The sequence below is a fragment of the Rhinoderma darwinii genome, chromosome 2 (genome assembly GCF_050947455.1).
Source record: "Rhinoderma darwinii isolate aRhiDar2 chromosome 2, aRhiDar2.hap1, whole genome shotgun sequence".
NCBI lineage: Eukaryota > Metazoa > Chordata > Amphibia > Anura > Rhinodermatidae > Rhinoderma > Rhinoderma darwinii.
The window spans coordinates 136,386,054-136,402,270 of NC_134688.1; the positions used below are offsets into that span (position 1 = coordinate 136,386,054).

General features: G+C 40.4%; 1 protein-coding gene across 3 annotated transcripts in view; it reads right to left on the reverse strand.

Moving 5' to 3' along the window:
• Positions 1–16,217, reverse strand: part of DIAPH3 (diaphanous related formin 3) — a 613,925-nt gene that overhangs the window by 293,124 nt on the left and 304,584 nt on the right. The gene's annotated exons all lie outside the window — the stretch shown is intronic.

Genomic DNA, 16,217 nt, shown 5'->3' on the forward strand with positions numbered 1-16,217 from the left:
AACAGCCAGGGGTCTCTCCAGACGGACTGTGGGTAGACTTAAACGATCCACTAGATCCTGCGGGATGAAATTAGCAGCCGCTCCAGAGTCAAGATAGGCGAAGGAAGGGTGCTGGTCTGTGGACCCGACTCTCCTGTCGAACCTCTTGAGTGCTCTCCCGGATTCTCATATAAATCCGGGTGGCTAACAGGATGAGGGCATCCAAGGTAAAAGGAAGGTTGGGAAGGTCGCGGGCTGCCAGTTCGTCCTTGATGTGAGAGGACAGACCCTGCCAGAAGGTCGCCACCAGTGCCTCATTGTTCCATGCCAGCTCGGCTGCTAGGGTACGGAAGGAGATAGCAAACTCCCATACTGTGGAGCACTCTTGCTTCAGGGTCAACAGAGTGGCTGCGGCAGAGGATGTTCGGCACGGCTCCTCAAACACGGCACGAAAGGACTGCAGGAACAAGGCTAGGTCCGAGGATAAAGGTCCTTGTTGCTCCAAGATTGGGTCACCTATGCGAGGGCCTTGCCAGCGAGGAGGGAGATAATAAACTTCACTTTGGCCTCCTCGGAGGGGAAGAGATGAGCCCGTAGCCTAAAATGAACTGTGCATTGGTTAATAAATCCTCTACATGCTCTGGGATCACCGTCGTAGCGAGGAGGAAGAGGCAGAGGAACTGTGGATCCGGAACCAACAGGAGGCGCAACGGGTAGTGGCACAGCAACAGCTTCAGGAAGAAGAACCGGAGGTGGAACAGTGAGTAGATCCAGACGGACCAGGATAGAATTCACAGCCTCAAGGAGTTGATCCTGACGTGTGTGTAGGTCATGCATCTCCGTCTGTATCTTCTGGACTGCGGTCTTGGGCTGGCCAGCGGATTCCATGGCCTGAGCGTACTGTCACAGTCACAGGGTAGGTGGACCCACTAGGCCGCTCCGCCGTAGCAGAGAGGCAGCTGACCACAAGACACTGGACGTGGCAGAAGACACTGGACGTGTCAAACGACAGCAGGTGCAGTAGGCACGACTCCAACACTGGTATGCACAGGAACAAGTACAGTACGGGACACAGGTACTGGAAACAGGTAACAACTGGAACGGGAAACACTAAGGGACCATTTGCAAGACAGACTGGTATAAACGAACGCTCAGGCAAGGATCAGAAGGCCTGGGGCCTTCTTACAGACCAGGAAATAATTTGATGATGACTATTTCCTTTGTGTGCGCGCTGGCCCTTTATGGCCGGGCACGAGCGTGTGCGCGCACCCTATGGGACACAGCAGAACGGAGCGGAAGTGAGCGCTGGCGTCTCCTAGGAAGGAGATGGGGACCAGCGCTCACGGATCTATGGCTGCGGGCGTCGGGAGGTGAGTAAACCCGACGGCCCGCGGCCATGGACGCTACATTTATTCATTTACAGCTGTGCTCATTGTAGGCGCAGGAGTAATTGACAGCCTTCTGAGTGTGAATACAGAGATAGCTATTAATAAGTGATTATGACCGCCCACTGGACTCTTAAGCCCAGCATGAGTAGATTTTTTTTTTTTTAAATTACAGGTGTTACTGAATCTTTTTATACAAAGCTATACATCAATCTGCTCACCTCCCTCAGATCTACAACACATTACCCACAGAATGGTCTGATTTTTAACGTGACAGGTTTCCTTTTAACTCCCTATACTGACAACGGAAGTCTCTAAAGTAATTAAAAAGGTCAAAAATAATAAATCTTTAAACCAATTCTTTCCCCGTACCTTACAAAGCTTTTTAACTCAGCTGTATCTCAAGGTAGCCTTCCCTCAGAAACGTTACAGGCTACCATTATGACTATTCCTAAACCAGGGAAGTCTCCTGAATCCCCTGCTAAGTGTAGACCATTCTAAAATGTGATACCAAGTTTATGCTAATTTACTTGCACGTTGTGTTCTTCAGGTTCTCCCTAAATTGTACATAATGATTCACAAAGGGCAGGCAGGCTCCTAATGTAATCAGGCGTATAATTATTATAATGTCTGGGATGCCTTCTCTGCTTCTCACTTTGGACACAAATAAGGTATTCTATAGAATACATTGGGGATCCGCCTTTGCTACGCTCTGCAAGTTTGGTTTCCCAGGAAATATTATACGTGCAATACGAGCGTTATATACACTTATCTGTGGGCAAAAGTCCTGGTTAAAGGTATATCGTCTTCACCATTCCAGATAACTAAAAGGGACTAGCCAGGGCTGCCCCCTTTCCCCTCTCCTATTTACCCTTCTCGTGGAGCCCTTTGCGTAAGCAATTAGAAACATCAATATAAAAGGCATCCTCCATGGGTTTAGACAGCATAAACTAGGGTTCTTTGCCAACCACATAATCTTGACATTGTTGGGCCCTCATGAATTGTTAAGAAAGGTTTCTAACAATTCCCAATATGGCCAGGTGTCATATTATAAAATAAATGCAACCAAACTGCAGATTCATGACATTCATACTAACTCAAAACTTAAAGCATTGAGAAATAATTATTTGAAAACACTATGAAGGCATAAACTACGTTCCCAATTTTTTAAGGATTGCCACCATAAACATAATAATATGGCCAAACTAGAATCATTATCTCTAGGATGAATTTTTTTTTAATACCTTCCAACTTTCAATGAGCGTAAAGAGGGACAACTCTCGCGGTGCGCAGAGCAGCATTTTTTTTTACATTAAGCCACACCTCTAACCCCGCCCAATCCCGGTCCATACACATACAGTTACCTTTCTGTCGGCACACAGTATCATGCCTCCATAGTGCCCCCACAGTATAATGCCCCAAGTGACTCCCCACGATAAAAGGACTCCAGTGCCTCTCCACAGTATAAAGCCCCCATTGTACACAGTACAATGCAAATACAGTGCCCCGCCACACCACATAATGCCCCCACAGTCAGAGATGGTCCCGCTGGATCAGGACAGTTTGGAGGCATGAGTTCTGTATAAAATGATGATTCTGCTGAAACTCCTATTTTCAAAAAACTTTAAAATAGTCCCTATGTAGCCAACTCTACTCGAAAAACCTCAAAAACAAATTCATTTCAATTCATATACAGTATAGGGTTAAGAAACCGCAGATCGCGTTGGCTATTCTATTTTGCCATCGGAAGAGGAGAGGAATGGGGGGGGGTAACAAATTTGGAATTCCATAAAACAACATTTTAATTGGGAGCACTGCTTGGTTTCTCTACGGTTGGTGCACGCTTTGGACCGCAAATGTCTCTTACTCAGCCCCATACCCATGATTAAAGCTTCGCTATAAGCCTGGCTCACCTTCCTGCAAACCACCAATCATCATACTCTAAGGAAACAAGTGGCGTAGCAAAAACCTCCGATATTCAACAGACCTTATGTTGCAATCCACTATTCGATCCTTTTCAGAGATGGTAATGGATTACAAAATCCAACAGAATTATTCTAAACGTTTTCAAATAAACGTTTACCTCATCAAATCCCCAGCAGTTATGGCAGAAATATCTCAACAAGTGTTAAACTTACTAAGGAATATTTATGCTGTATTCATCGCAAATTTGGAGATTTCCAAGGTGGCCCACTTATTGAATTGGTAAAGGGACTTAAACTTGGCTTTTTGCCCTTAAACAGTGGAATTCAGCCTGGTCTTGGACTCTTAAATTGTCCTTTTGCGCAAAGTTATTAGAAGTGTACCATAAACAACTAACCAGACGGTACTATATCCCTAACATACTTGCTCAAGTATTTCTGGGCACCCCTATTCTCTGCTGGAGGCTGTGGCCATATGGGCTCCTTATACCATGTTTTTTTGGGAATGCCCCATTTCCACCATCTGGAATTCGGTTTCCTCCCTATGTCTAACATTAACGGCTTCTCTATTCCGACTTATCAGGCTTTGGCACTGGGTATAGAAGGGATCCCTGTAAATTGCAGAAAACTAGTTTGACACATATTCCTCTCAATTAAGCTTTTAATTTCTAAAAATGAGGTCACGCATAGATGATTTCAAACAACTGTACTTTATATAGGAGAGCTTGTTTGCCCTCAGACAAAATAGACTCCAATCTTTTACCAACAACAGAAATTTAAGGTTAACAAGTAATTGTCTGAATTTCTGCTGCAAATTAATAATTCAAAATTATGTCATTTTAGGGGACTAAAACTGTATGTAATGTTTTCTCTAATGGATGTGCTCTTTAAAACTCCCTTCCCCTCCTACCTTAGGGGTTATTCAGACTAGCGTAAAACTCATCCGTGTGCTGCGCATGGAAATCACTCACAGCACACAGACCCATTGATTTCAATGGGGCCGTTCACACATGCAGGAGTCTTCACGAAGTGTGAGTCCGTTGCGTGAAACTCACTGCATGTCCTATATTGGTGTTTTTCACGCACCGCACATGGATGCACATCCGTGTGCAATGCGTTATTTGCGCATCAATTCGTTTTAAAAAATAAAAATGTGCTTTGCAACTTCGTGAAAAATCCTGATTTATTCACGTTCACGCACGTGACTGATACGCTCATGTGAATGTAGCCTTACTGTGTTAACATAACTAATTTGCCTAGTGTACGCTTACACTTCCACGTAAACAAGGTACTTATATACCGTAGCATTGCTCAATGTTTGATATTTATGCTACTTTTGTGACCGAACAAATTTATTGTTAAAAAAACAATTATTTAAAAACAAAAAAAAACAAAACCTTAGAGGCAGTTTTATATAAAAAAAATAAATAATTGTGGAAGGAAAACAAAATATATTTACTGGAGCAGCGCCAACAAGGAGGCATTTCATGCCAAAGAAACCCAACTTCAAACATAATAGAGGTTTAAGCAGCACAGCCACACAATATAAACTACATTATAATTTAAATAGGACACGGCAGAAATGACTCGTTTGTTTGTCTTAAACTATGAGTTACTTAAAAATAAAATTCCAAAATTGCTGAACTTTCCAATTTAGAGGTGGAAAAGACAAAATATGCACTGTGCATGTAGAACTCAAAGGCTACTTTAGAGAAAAGAGATGATTTATACAGAACAGCAGTTGATTGAATAGCAGGCAAGTTCTTTCACAAAGCTTTCATAATATATATATTGAGGGGTTCTGACAGAGGTGACCAGACTTTTTGTTAAGTGACAACTTCCAACAGAACTCAGAGAAAAGCAATATGCCTTGTAGCTGCAGTAACATAGATAAAAGCTTTTTTTTCAACAGCCTGATAAAAATGAACAAATCTGCAAAGCGCAAAAGTTCAAATTATAATGAAGTGGATGGGTTTTATACTCTGAAAATTCTACCTTTTATATTTTGTAAGCTTGTGATGGACCATAGCTATTGTGGGGCTGTTAATGAGGAAGATGTCAGCAATGGGCCACCAAGCATGTCATCCCACAGAGATAATACGGGTATGAAAAGATATATATATATATATATGCGCTCCCATGGAAAACCTGTATTCTAAAACATTTTTTAACTTTGTTATCGCAAATTATAACAAAAGAGAGTCCTCTGGAATAAGAACATATCAAGCAGTTTAAAACTTCGCTTCATACAAAGCTTCATTAAAAGACTAAAAAAATCCCTTCTTGTAACCTTTCATGCTATATCTGATTAAACACTGTACCACATATTCCAGAATTTTTTTACTCCTTAACCACTTGAGGACCAGGCTAATTTTGGCCCTTGGAACCAGAACAATTTTTTTTTCCTCTTTGCATTGTGGCGGTCATAAATTCGTTTTTTTTTTCTACGTACAATAGCTGCATGGGGCTGTTTCTGCACAGTACGATGAACTTTGTGTAGGTGACATGTTTTGGTTCAAAACATTATCACTTAATTTATAGAAATTTTGATTGTCAAAAATGGCGAAAAAAATTCTGCATTTTTTTTTTTTTACGGCATACCCAGATTGTAAATGAGGAAATAAATATATTTTGCCATTGTGCCGATACTAAATATTTTTATATTTTATGTTTAGGGACATATTTAATAAAGTTTATATATTGGAAGAAAAATAAATGTGCAGGTCTAATTTTTATTAACATTACTTTTTTATATTAATTTAACTTTTTATAAAGGGGATTATCCGAGAATATGAAAAATGTATTAGTACCTGTGTCATGTGTCTGAATGGTCACCAGGTGATGCCTCCATAGACACAATTATTTTTCATTTTTATTATGTTACCTAGCACTGCTGTTTTGATGCTGGCAAGATGCTGCGGGTGGAATTATCCTGTAAAGAACTACAGTTTCTCTCTCCTCTCACGGACATTGAGCTCTATTTACAGCTGCCTGAATGCCCCTCTATTACAAGGTGTAAGGTAGTGCTGTAATTACTCACTGTCTTCACACACAACAAAGGCTCTGGCTACTGACACTGCATGATCTGATGCCACAAGATTCCTCCAGAGAGCGGGAATGAGAGAGGAAGGAGAGGGGAAAGCATGGAGAAGTGGAGATAGAACTCCTGGGACCTGTGTCCCTAAAAGAAAGGAGGGGGAGAGGGGAGATAACCCATGTTAAAGGCTATGTAGACCTTTGTAATTATTTAAAAATTTGATTTACTTTTTGATACAACTGCTTTGTATTCTGTATACAGAGCTGCTGTATCTAGCGCTGAGACCTGAATCCGTTAGGTCAGCAGCACTGACTGGTTAAAAAACCCATCAGTCCTGACAGTGTCAGCAGGTCCTGCGGGTCTGTGATACTCAGGATCGATCGAGCTGTAACGATCACATCTAAGTTCATAACTTGTGATCGATAACAGGTGGATCCTGTGTGACACTAAACCAGTCAGTGCCGCTGACCTGACAGATTCAGGTCTTAGCGCAAGATACAGCTGCTCTGCATACAGAATACAAAGCAGTTGTATCTCAAAAAGTCCAAATTATTTTTAATAAAAAGTATTTAGAAAGTTGCACTAATCACACTGATAGACTTAATTTCAAAATACAAAAAAAAAATAAAAAAATCTATCTATATATATATATATATATATATGGGATCCATATATGTGGGGTTAGTGACTGCCTCCACTTGTTGTTCTTGCACTCCTCCCATTCTGCCCTGGGTGATTTTAATCAGTTCAATGCTGGATCCTACCATCCCCAGGTATATATGTAGGCTTAGTCCCAGTTCTGGGTGTATGTGCAGCGTAGGTTCCCACCTTACAGAGGCCGCCTTGTCGTGGCAGGTGGGCTAACACTTTTTGATCAAAATGTGCACTAAGAACCTCCCTATTTGTAAGTAGATTTAGCTTTAGTGCATATTTATTTATATTTAGTGGTTTAGGTGGCATTAGTGTCGCAGGGTGCTGTCGCCATTTTTTGTCTGATATATATATATATATATTTATTTCAAATGTGTACATAGCCTTCAAGAATATGAAACCTCACAAGCAGGAGATAAGAACCAGAGGCTTGATCATATAACTGCATGTGAGACTGGATTACAGAGACATCTCAGCTAAAGATAGTACATTAATAAGTAATAGATCTTTCTCCCATCTGCAGGTAATTTTTAACCCCTTAATGGCACAGCCTAGTTTTGGCCTTAAGGCTCAGAGCCCATTTTTCAAATCTGACATGTGTTACTTTATGTGGTAATAACTCAGAATCGCTTGGATAGGTATAAGCATTCCAGATATTGTTTTCTCTTGACACATTGGGCTTTATGTTAGTAGTAAAACATGGCCAATATATTCAGTGTTTATTTGGAAAAATTAGCATTTTTCTGAATTTAAATGTATCTGCTTGTAAGACAGATAGTAATACCACACAAAATAGTGACTAGATCACATTTCCCATACGATGGCATAATTTTTTGAACATTTTTATTTTTTAGAACATAAGCAGCAATTTCTCATATTTTGAAGTAAATTTCAAAAGCCTTAATTTTTAGGTACCAGTTCTGAAGTGGCTTTGAGGGCCTTATATATTAGAAAGCCCCATAAATCATCTTATTTGAAAAACTAGACCCCTCAAAGTATTCAAAACATAATTTAGAAAGTTGAACCCTTTAGGCGTTTCACAGGAATTTAAAGCAAAGTAATACAAATGTCATTATGTTTTTTGCAGAAAATCCTTTTTATTCATTGTTTTGCAGTAAAACAGAAGGATTTACCAGAGAAACACAACTCAATATTTATTGCCCAGATTCTGCAGTTTTTAGAAATATCCCACATGTGGCCCTAGCATGCTAATGGACTGAAGCACCAGCCACAGAAGAAAAGGAGCACCTAGAGGATTTTGGTGCTTTCTTTTTATTAGAAAATATTTAAGGTACCATCTCAGGTTTGAAGAGCTCTTGTGATGCCAAAATAGTGGAAACCCCCCAAAAGTGACCCCTTTTGGCAAACTACACCCCACAAGGAATTTATCGAGGGGTATATTGAGCATTTGGACCCCACAGGTTTTTTGCTGCATGTTGTGGAATTAGGCTGTGAAATTGGAAATCACATTTTTCCAATAAAAGGTAACATTTTTTTTTTATAGTTTTACAAAGAATAAAGTGGAAAAAGCACCCCAACATTTGAAAAGCAATTTCTCCCGATTATGGCATGCCTGGTTTGAAGAGGCCTTGTGGTGCCAAAACAGTGGACACACCCCTAAAAATACACTATTTGGAAAACTACACCCCTCATGGAATTTATCAAGTGGTATAGTGAGCATTTTAACCCCACAGATTTTCTTTGCTGAATTAAGTGGAATTAGGACGTAAAAATTAAAATCTACATTTTTTCAAGAAAATGTAGTGAAAAACACCAAGGGGGTGAATACTTTTGCAATCCGCTCTATGTGGTCGATGTAACTTTCTATCCATCATTTGCAAAATCCTAGCCAGTTTTTTCTGGTAAAGAGTTACTACAGAGATTATACCTCAGTGGCCTTACATATTCTACAAAGAGATTGCAAAGATCTTGATGTAATAACGTTTGTAGTGGTAAAACCAATCTGCTGCACGTTCACTTTTCAGGCCACAGAAAAGATCTGATGAGCGCTTGCTGCTTTGTTGGCCGATTGCTGCCCTGTTTACAAAGGGAAATGTTAAAGAACAAGTGTTTGTACAAGGGCTTACTTGCCCGATTAGGCTGGATTCACACGAGCATGTTCGGTCCGTAATGGACGGAACGTATTTCGGCTGCAAGTCCCGGACCGAACACACTGCAGGGAGCCGGACTCCTAGAATCATCGTTACGTACGACGCTAGGAGTCTCTGCCTCTCCGTGGAACTACTCTCCCGTACTGAAAATATGATTACAGTACGGGACAGTTGTCCCGCAGCGAGGCAGGGACTCGTAGAATCGTACATAACTATGATGCTAGGAGCCAGGACCCCTGCGGTGTGTTCGGTCTGGGATTTGAGGCAGAAATAAGTTCCGTCCTTTACAGACCCAACATGCTCATGTGAATCCAGCCTTATTGGTCCATGTAAAAGGTCTTAAGACTACATGCTGAGAGTGGGAGGAGCAGAAAAAAAATCACTATCTGATCGGTGGGGGACCGACCACCAGCCCCCCAGGCGATCAGCAATTTTGAAAGGGCCGTGGCGCTCGTATGAGCACTGCTTCCCGTTTTTTTATTATCTGCTCGTAGTGTGAATTGCTGACACACTTGTAGCAGCGGTTCATGGTATTACAGCATTCTCCCGTTCAAGTGAATGGGAGAAGGCTGTAATAGTGTAAACCGCCGCAGCAATGCACAGTACAAGCAGTAACAGTAATGAAGGGAAAGCAGCGCTCACATGAGCACAATGGCCCCTATAAAACAGCTCATCTTGGGGGGGGTGCTGGTAGTCAGACCCCACCCATCAGATATTAATGGCCTATCCTGAGAATAGGCCATCAATTTCTTATGGCTCGACAACTCCTTGCATGCGTCTTTACAATAACTTGGCACACAGTAAGTCTGGCTGGTATGTGCCAGCATACCTTTTTTTTTATCAACTGTATTACAAAGCAGCTTTCCAATACCAGACCATGCAGTAAAAATGTCATTTTCTTTTTATTTCTATTTTACAAAGCAGTGTCAACAGAGCGGAAACCGGCCCCAATGAATATTATATTTAAACTGCTGGACCTTGTAAACTGGTGAGATCAAATTAATATTAGCATTGAAGATCTGTAATAGTTGAAATAAGAGAATCCTGTCATTATCACAAATAATATTACGTGTTCCATAAGCATAGCAAGTGTATGTGTATGTAAAGATTTCTGCTTCCCATTTCTCCTTAAACTCACCGATGCGGAAAACGTGAATTAAAGAGCATTTTCTCATTCATTTTTAAGCTGGCATTCACAACACAAAAAGTATGATGGATTTTTAATTTATGGGCAAATTGGGATTTAGACAATTAAGCAAAAAGAACGACAAAAAATGTATACAAATATGGAGATGTGAGTGGAAAAATTGATGAGCTGACTATAATGTGAGCAGCCAGAGAGGTTTCAAGAGACTACAGATTACTATGTAGTCAGGCCTGAATGAACACAGGAAAGCTTGTAATTTGTTAAGAATGAAATAGCGGTGGGAAGATATCAATAGTCCAAGCAACTAGTCAAGAGTTAAATATTAATTTAACTGCAATTCCCTGGTCTTGTTACTGCATCTTAACGTAGCCGAGGCAATGAATTACTTCTGCATATTTTATTAAAAGCGATCAATGCAATCAATGGAAAAGAAATTGACACATTAGATGAATTAATGCCCAGTTAGGTAATTACACCTCACATTCCCAGCTCCTGCTGCAACGTGCGTCGGCTGTCATGTTATGTATGGTTCTGCTAAAGACAAAGTGATAATGCATATGATAAAATGGGGATATCCAGGAAAACTTTAATGTATGGAGCAATGGAATTACACCATTGTCTGTATTGTTAGCGGCCACATGTAGTAATAGTTAGACGCAGCGCATAGGCTTAAAGTGAATTTCCCATTAATCACATTTCAGATCCCCATCCTCTGAATGCAGCCTGAAAGGCACACTTAAAACAGCTAAATTGAATAGGTGTTTTTTCCTTTAAATGCTGTCACCTCTGGTGCAGCATCAATAAAGTTGATGTGTTGGTAATGTTTTTCCAGAAATATTGCATTAAAGTTGCCACATCAAGCCTCTGTGAGAAGCCCATTCATATTGTTTAGAAAACGAATTATTTTGTATACTGTACAGGACTATCGTATATACATCATCCGGGATATTACTTATGAACAAAATGTCAGAGAAAGCCATGGAGGCATAATGTAGGTTTAAATTCAATAAAACGTAATTTCCTGACTAAATTTAGAAATAATTTCATTTTAAGATTTTCCTGAATTTCTAGTCACTGCTGAATAAACCCTAACTCTAACATATCACTGTAGAGGCGAAGTTTAAAAGCCAACAGGCAACTTGTAATTTTAATGCACCAATAATTGTATAGAAATAATCCACATAATTTATTTCTACACAATAATTTATTTCTGCTGTATTATATTATTTTTAAAGGAGTTGAAATGAGGATCAAAATAGTGACTGGGGTATTATAAACACTTGGTAAGGCCTCATGCACACGACAGTAGCCATGTGCACGGTCGTGATTTTCGGGTCGACCGGCCACGGATTGTCTGTTGCGAGCCACCTGCAAATCACGGGCTGTGCACAAGGCTTGCCCGTTTTTTCTGCGGTCCGGGCTCCGGGGCCATGCACGGACCGTGGAAACCACGGTCGTGTGCATGGCCCCATAGGACTGAATGGGGCCGCAATTCTCCCGTGGAGTTTCAGGGGAATTGCGGACGCAAAAGCACGTCCGTGTGCATGGGGCCTTACAATGTGCCATTCAGTATAACAATATTTGGTAAACACAAGGTATATCTTGGGAGCCATTTTTGCTAAACAGGAGAAAGTATTATAAAAAGAAGACTGCCCAGTAAAACTAACCAATCTGGGGGTGTATTGCGGCCCCATTCATTTAAATGGGCCCATGCACATGATCGTGGTTTCGATGGTCCGTGTATTGCCTGGGAGCCTGGACCGCAAAAAGATAGGACATGTCTTATTACGGCCGCATTTTGCGTCCAGGCTCAAAGAAATTAATGCACACGGCCCGCGGGTGACACTCCGCGGTCTTCCAAACCGCAAATCACGGCTGTGCACACCACTACGGTCATGTACATGAGGCCTTAAACAATGCCAGGAGCAGCACAAATATTCACTTGCTTCCGAAATCTCCTGAAATGTGAATTTATGCTATAGAATTCTCTAGGATGTGGAGCCAGAATATGATGTCACTATGTCAAATTACCAATGGTGGTAATGGCGAGCAACTCAGGAATTGGAACCAATGTAGAGAGCAGCTTTTCAATAATAGACCTTAGGTTGGGGACAAGAAGACCCTTCACCACAAAGGAAAAAAAAAAGCAAAACAATCTATGATGCCTAGGACTAACTGATGTCATAACGTATTGATTAAAGAGGATCTATCCCCTCTACTAATGTATCTATTTTAGTTAATACTTGAATTTCCTACAAAATAACAATTGTAGAACATACTTTCTTAGAACTCTGCATTGTGCCATTCCTCTTAGATATTTATTAGTATTACCAATCCCCGTATCAAAGAAGCATGTCCTTACACAGTCTGGCACTATCACGGATTGGAAACACCTCCAACTGGTAACACCCAGTTGTCAATTTATTCATACATTTATAGGTGAAATAACAGAGGAACAGTACAACGTAGAGTTCTAAGAAAAGATTTTCCAGAATGGTTATGTTATGGGGAATACAAGCACTTACTGAAGCCCGCTTCAGGTCACGTTTCTGCTCCACATTTAATGTATATGTCTGAAAAGCTCCTGACGTACAAGATAAACATGTCCTTGGGATTCCGTTAGCCCCATGACGGCCAATAGAGGCCTTTTGGCATTCTTTGGGATTTTTAAGTATGGAATTGCGTAGTAGACTACGCTGTTCCATCCTGAGAGTTCATGCAAAAAAAATTATATATATATATATGTAGACCGAACAGTATACGTTTTATTACATGGCAGCCTATGGGTCAAGGATGCCACTGTATGGCATCCGTCACAGGTAAATGTTAAACGTATACGTTGGAAAGCTCCAGTGGCATATCTGTCCATATATGGACAGGTATGTCACTGAAGCTTTCTAAAAAGGGCTGAGGGATGTACCGATGTCCTCAAGCAGCGATATGCCCGGGGAAACCCACCCTGGGGAAGCTCTTGACATCTCTGTCCATATATGGACAGTAATGTCAGGAGCTTCCCAAAAGCTGGAGTCCACATGCAAAGCATCCGGTAGGTCGTATTTCTCAGACGGAATGCAATTAACGCGATGTGAAGGAGCCTAATACAATCATGTCGGGAGTGGTAAACTAGTTACTAGCATTAAATATAATAATAATTTACAGTATTCATAACATTTATAATAAATAAGTTAGTTACACATTGGCCTACATTTATATATGTATTAGTGCTTTTTTTGCTACATTTGAAACCAAAAATAGTGTCTAATCTGCTGTGCAACAAATTTCTAAGCCATTTGTGACATAATTTAGAGCCAATAATGTCATGCATGTCCGTTTGTAAAAGTGGAGTAAAAACTGTGCATGGTTTACCGCTTGGCCAGGATTTAGATAAATATATGAAATGCTACTTTTTTTTTTTTTTTTTAAATGTCGGAAAAAAAGGAGCAAATTATATTAAATAATGTTGCATCTCTACTCCACACAACCCTGGTATAGAGAAAGGGGAGTAATGTTAGTGTGTGGAAGTTAATGGAATTGATGCATAATGTAACAGATTTATCAAAGGGGCAAATACAGTCACAATTGTGTTGCAACATATGTCAATACATGTCTAGCCTTAACTTAGAAATTGGCTACAATGAAGTGACCCTGATTTATCAAGTGACTATCAAACATTATGCTCACTTTCTGTCCTACTGGGAACCCCAAATCCCCAATATGTCATGTCGACATTGTCCTTATATCTATTACCTAATGCAATGATGCTCTACTTTAATACTATGGGGGACCCCTGGAAAATGTTTCCACGCCCAGGGAACCCACACCACAATTACTACCTTAAAGAAGCTAGGTAGAGGGGTGAGTAAAGCATTATATAATGCTTACCAAGCTCTATATTCTGAGATTTGTAGACGACTTTCCTTGACACCACGTCGAGCATCTTTGAGAAGACCCCAGATAAGCTTACCTTTTATTCTGTAAAAGTGACAGCTATTGCTCCTGTTATCTTCTAGGGAATCCTTGACACTGAACAAATATTACCACTGAAACCAATGTTGAAGCCTTTTTGTCCACCAATGTCAAAATGATCTCTATAAAACGTAACTGATCAAAAAGGTTGCCGTCCATAAATCTTACATAGTGGATTTTTTTTCACACTGTATGTTTCCAACAAATCTCAAGGATATGCAATACGTTGTCATCCCTTCCCACGTCTTGTTATAACAGAGAACAACACTTACCAAACATCAGTATCAACAAAGAATCATATGGGCTTTTGCAGTACTATACTACTCCAGTGTAGGACATTCACACTACAGAAGTGCTGACAGTTTGTCGATATTTATGATAGTAAGACAGGAAACAAATGCTTACTTGTAATGAGTAGAAATACATGAGAGACAAGGTTAGGTAGGTTACTGGATCTATGATATACAGGCCATCATAAGGCACCCATCATATGCACACAGTAATATAAAGAACAGGAAAACTATTTGCAAAGTTGTGTTTGCAAAATACATGAAAATATGAGCCACTTCACTGATCTCAAGTTTTGAGTTCTCCTACTGTCGTGCATGGAAAGCTAGCTGTACCCGGGGTCAAGTAGAAGACAGCACTTTCAACCAACTTTTGCTATCGGATATGGTCAAGTTCTGCCTTTTGTATTTACTACACCACCATTTCCATAGATCATTCATTAGAGTTATTTAAGATTAAATCACTGCAATGAAGAGAAGTCTAAAAGCTCATCCAGGCGAGTGGACTATTTCCATTACATGAAGGTAGCTACCCTCATGTTTTTAACCAGTTCCCGCACCTTGACGTAACTGCACGTCAAGGTGAGCAGTAACTTTGCGCACCTTGACGTGCAGTTGCGTCTTTACTTTGACAGTTAAGCGCTGCGCGGCGGTTAACTGTGCAGGGTGTCTATCCTGCATTCCCTGTTGCCGATCAGCGGCCCATCACCGCTGATTTTGGCGGTTAACCCCTTAGATGCGGCAATCAATTGTGATCGCCGCATTTAAGGAGTTTAGAGCAGATCAACAGCCCTCATATGAAATCAAGGGGGCTGGCGATGGTAGCCATGGCAACCTGAAGCCAGACAATGGCCTCCGGGCTGCCGGAGGCTGGTCCTCATAGGCTTCCTGTCAGAGTGACTGTCACGTCACAAAGACACTTAGAATGACACTTAGAATGACACTTAGAATGACATTGAGGGGTGTAGTTTCCAAATGACAATGACATTGAAGGGTGTAGTTTCAAAAATGGGGTAAAAAAATTAGGTTTTTGTTTTTTTTACAGTTTTGGCACCACAAGACCTCTTCAAACCTGACATGGTGCCTAAAATATATTTTTTTTAAAAAGGAGGCCCCAAAATCCACTAGGTGCTCATTTGCTTCTGAGGCCTGTGTTTCATTCCATTAGGACACTAGGGCCACATGTGGGATATTTTGTAAAAACTGCACAATCTAGGCAATATATATGGAGTTGCGTTTCCAGTGTAAAACCTTCTGTGTTACATAAAAAACTGTATTACATATTAATTTTGGCAAATTTTTTTTTGTAAATTTCACTTCTACTTTGCTTTAATTCCGGAGAAACCCCTATGGGGTTAAAACACTTTCTGAATGCTGTTTTAGATACTTTGAGGGGTGCAGTTTTAAAAATGGCGTGATTTATGGGGACTTTCTAATATACAAGCCCCTCAAAGCCACTTCAGAACTGAACTGGTCCCTGAAGAAATGTTCATTTTACATTTTCTTGAAAATATGAGAAATTGCTGCTAAAGTTCTAAGCCTTGTAACGTCCTAGAAAAATAAAAGAATGTTCGAAAACGATGCAAACAAAGTAGACATATGGAATATATTAAATATGAATTAACTGTTGTGTGGTATTACTGTCTTACAAGCAGATACATTCAAATTTAGAAAAATGCACATTGTTGCAAATTTTCTAAATTTTGGTGTTTTTCACACATAAATATTGAAT